This window comes from Notamacropus eugenii, chromosome X (assembly GCF_028372415.1).
Source record: "Notamacropus eugenii isolate mMacEug1 chromosome X, mMacEug1.pri_v2, whole genome shotgun sequence".
In the NCBI taxonomy this organism is placed as follows: domain Eukaryota; kingdom Metazoa; phylum Chordata; class Mammalia; order Diprotodontia; family Macropodidae; genus Notamacropus; species Notamacropus eugenii.
This window is the reverse complement of record NC_092879.1, coordinates 95,320,343-95,324,593: the sequence shown is the minus strand read 5'-3', so window position 1 is coordinate 95,324,593 and position 4,251 is coordinate 95,320,343. Positions and strand designations below refer to the sequence as shown.

Sequence of the window (4,251 nt, the reverse complement as noted above, 5' to 3'; positions counted from 1 at the left end):
TGGCTTTCAGGTAGTTTGGTAATTCTTAAATTATCTCTGCTTGATCTGTTTTCCAGGTAAGTTATTTTTCTGATGAGATCACATCCCTTTCTGTTTTTTCATTCTTTTGACTTCGTTTTATTGTTCTTAATGTCTCATGGAGTTGTTAGCTTCCACTTGGCAATTCTAATTGTTAAGGAATTATTTTCCTCAGTGAGCTTTTGTATCTCTTTTTCCATCTGGCCTGTTCTTTTTTAAGGAGATCTTTTCTTCAGTGAATGTTTGTGCCTCTCTTACCATTGGACCGATTCTGTTTTTGAGAAGTGTTATTTTTTGTGCCTCTTTTCCCTTACCAAGGTGTTCATTCTTTTTGTTCTTCTCCTGTGCCATCTGGATCCAGTGGCCTGATATTCATCAGGACGGTTGGAGATGGCAAGTCATGTCATCATCTTGATGTCACGGTCCTCTTCAAGAAGGGAGGACAAACACAACAACAACAATTCTTTTTACAATTTCTTTCATCTTATTTCTTTTCCCAGTTTTTCTTCTACCATTCTTAGCTCTTTCTTTAACCCTTTGAGGGATTTTTGTTGTTCTTGGGTGCAGTTAGCATTTTTATTTGTGGCTTTGTTTGTAGCTGCTTTTCACATTGTTGTCTAATGAGTTTGTCTTGGCAGGGAAGACCCTGCCACCATACTAGTTTCTTATGTTCAAATGTTGTTGTTTGCTCCTTTTCTGGCCTATTTCTTGACTCTGAGCTTTATGGTAAAGTTGGGTCCCAAGCATCAAGCTTTTTTGTGTTTCTTTTCCCTGAGCTTGTCCTGGGGGTCTACAGGTTTTTGGTGCTTCTGAGGTGGTGCCATCCTGGGAAAGGTGTGGTCCCTGCTTTCTTGGTCTGTACCCAGCAGAGGCCCCTGGCCCCTTGCAGCTACCTGCACTAGTATTCTCTTTGCCATGGAACTGTGACCAGGGCCCCTATTCCCTTGTGACTGACCCCCAGCAGTCCTCTCCCCCCAGGAAGTGCTACCCTGAATTGCATGTGGGTAATAGAGTTGCCGAATAAGTGCCAGCTGTACTTGGTGCCAGCAGAGGGTCCATTTTTTTCCTGACCAGTTGCCCAGGCCCTCCCCTTCCCCCCACTTGCTGTCTCTGGGCTGAGAGCTCCCAAAAGTGCTGCTGCTGCTGCTACTCCATGTGTGGGCTCTGGACAGGCCTTCACTCTGGTGTCACAAACTTTTCCTGCTGATCTCCCAAGTTTTCTTATACCGGAAAAATGTCTCACTCTGACCTTTTGTTAGTTATGCTGCTTCAAAATTTGATTTGAGATGTGACTTTAAATTTGTTTGGAGTTGGAATGTTGAGAGAGTTGAACTGGCTTGCCTCTAACCTGCCATGTTGCCTTAGCTTCCCTTGTTTTCTCATTCTTATAGGCTGAGCAGCTGTGGCCAGTTCATTTGACTAGTGACTGAGCAGCATGCCAAGCATGCATCAGGTAGGTTCAGGGATTCTAGCAGAGCTGCCACTTCCCTCACCTTTCTAGGAGAGGGAAGGAATATGCCATCATATGATATCTCCTATGTGCCACGTACCGTGCTGAAGGGTATTTACCAATGTTATCTCGTTTGAGCCTCACAACCACCCTGGGAGGTAGTGATGCCCTTTTTGTATTTGAGTAAAGTGAGATGGATACAGATGAAGGGACTTGCCCAGGGTTCACAGTAGCTAGGGAAGTGTCTGAGGTCTGATTTGATCTCAGGTCTTCCTGACTTGAGATCCTGGGTTCTTTGCACCATGCCCCCTCGATGCCTCCTGTCATTTTCTGTCAGGTGGTATGCCTTCCTGCTCCCCATCCACTATAGCCACCTAAACGGTTTCATCTGTCTGTCTGACACGATGTGACAATTGAACGTACGCTGTTTGTCTGGCTCCCTTTTTTCCCTTTCTTGCCTCCCTGTCTAGAGGGAATCTTCATGGTGACCACAGTCATCTTCTGCAGGCAACTGTAGCTGTTCCAACGTGGAGGCCCGAGACCACTGAAGCGTCAACAGAATCTGAAAACTGGAAACGTGTTTTAACTGTCTCATCCTGAAAGTCCCTTCTCAACCCTTCCCTCCTGTGAAAAACCACGACTCCAAGCAGTGGAGAATGGACCCATTTTATAAACTGGTGTTCTCTTCCCTTGGGAGCCTGGACTTCCCCTACTGAGGAGAAAGCTGCCCCAGGGACATACTGTAGAACAGCAACATGGAGAAAGACCAGGCCTTCATGGTACTACTAGTCCTAGAAGAAACTTCAGAGGAAGTTTCCGAAGAAACTCCAGAAGAAACAAAAGCCCCAGCCCCTCCCCCCATAATAAAGCTTTGATTTTACAAGGTCCCTTCTCTGATGTTATAGCAAGTTTGACTGCCTAGTAACAAAGCAAGGGAAAAGAGACGTTTTATTCAAAGTGCTACTAATGAAACAAAAGTGTTGCACACGTGGGGCGGGCAGGGGCGGGGGCGGGGGGGAACACTGGTGCCCAAATGGCCGTTTAAAAAAGTTTTCCAGTACCAAATCCTGTCCCCCACCCTACATTGAGAAGGCAAGAAATACAATGCCTGTTTATACATATGAAGTCATGCAAAACATTTGCACGTTAGCCACTTTGTGGGGAAGGAAAGGACAGAAATACAGAAATGTTTTCCCTGGAAGTGGATTGCATTTTTCATCATAGGTCCTTGGGAATTCTTGTGGCTCATTACATTTTAAACTGGATAGGTATGCCTTTGGCAGTTGATGATCAATGTAACGTTGCTGTTATTTTGTACAATGTTCTGCTCACTTGACTCTGTATCAGACCATGTAATCTGTCCCTGTTTTCATGAAACCATCCCCATCATCATTTCTTAGAGCACAGCAGTATTCCATCATGTGAAATCTCACAACGTGTTCAGCCACTCCCTGATTGATAAATTGCCAAATGGTTATTCTAACAGCACTGAGGCCCTTCACATAACGGGGAGGGGGACAACGTTCAGTTGACTCCTCCATCTGTTTCTGAATTCTAGAGAAGGTGATGCTGCATATGTGGGCAATGTTTGAGAGTAAGCTGCCAGTCAGTTGGCATTGAATACTATGTTCCAGGCACTATGCTAAGCACCAGAAGATAAAGAAGGCCTCCTTTTAATAAGTGAAATGTCTGGGACACAACTTGGGATATAAATTGGGGGCAGTCTTAAACAAAGGCAAAACAAAGGGAATAAGGATTGGGAAAGGTTTGTACAAGGTGCATGTTCAGCTGAGAGATCATGTAGGATGCGGAGATTAACAGGGAAGGTCTTCCGGGCGTGGGAGACAGCCAGGGTCGATGCCTCGAATCTAGAGTTCTGTTCAGGGAATAGTAAGGAAGCCAGTCTTGCTGTATCTCATTACCTGAGACTGTTCAACGTTTAAGAAACCTGGTGAGGTGGAAACCAGGTTATGTAGGTCTCCAACATCAATGGGATTTTGTGGTCCTAGGGGTGATAAGCCACTGGAGTTCGATTAAGTGGAGGGGTGGGCATGGTGACTCAGTGGGACTGATGGTCTAGGGAGATTTGACATTTGAATGGAGAATGGACTGGACGTGACAGGAACGCTGGCAGTAGTCCTACCATGAGTTAATGACAACCTGTACCAGGGAGATGGCTTTGTCAGAGAAGAGAAGGGGGCATATTAGATGTATGGAAGACAAAATCCATAGTCCTTCTACGTGGCAGGGAGAGTGAAAAATCCGGGGTGACTTACCTAGTTTGTGTGCCTGGGTAACTAGGAGGGTAATAATTATAACAGGCAAATTGGGAAGTGTTTGGGGCAAAAGATAATGAGATCAATTTCGGACATGTTGATGTCTATGGAATATCCAAGTTTCCAATCAGCAATTGGAGATTTAAGTCTGGAGATAAGCAGATATGTTAGGGCTGCATAAGTAGTAATTGAATCCACGAAAGCCGATGAAATCACCTAGTAACAGAGGAAAAACAGGAGAAGGTCCTGGGAAAAACCCAAAGGAGACTGAGAAGGAATGGTTCCCTGGGTAGGAAGAGAACCAGGAGAGAGGAGTGTCCCAGAGCCCAGAGACAAGAGAATGTCAAGAAGATGGTGTTTGATTCCAGTGAGGAGATCTTGCGATAGTTCCTACAGGAAGTGGTTTCCTGCACTAGGATGTGGCAGTGGCCAGGGCCAGAAAGGGATGGGTACAAGAGATAGGAAAGACCTGTCAACAATTTGGGGGTGGGGTGAGAGTGAGGAGTT

General features: G+C 45.4%; 1 long non-coding RNA gene across 1 annotated transcript; it reads left to right on the top strand.

Moving 5' to 3' along the window:
* The first annotated feature begins 1,057 nt into the window (after positions 1–1,057).
* On the top strand, positions 1,058–2,355 carry LOC140515635 (uncharacterized). Its single transcript, XR_011971110.1, has 2 exons — positions 1,058–1,471; positions 1,939–2,355. It is a non-coding gene; the product is annotated as an uncharacterized lncRNA (long non-coding RNA).
* The last annotated feature ends 1,896 nt before the right edge of the window (positions 2,356–4,251 follow it).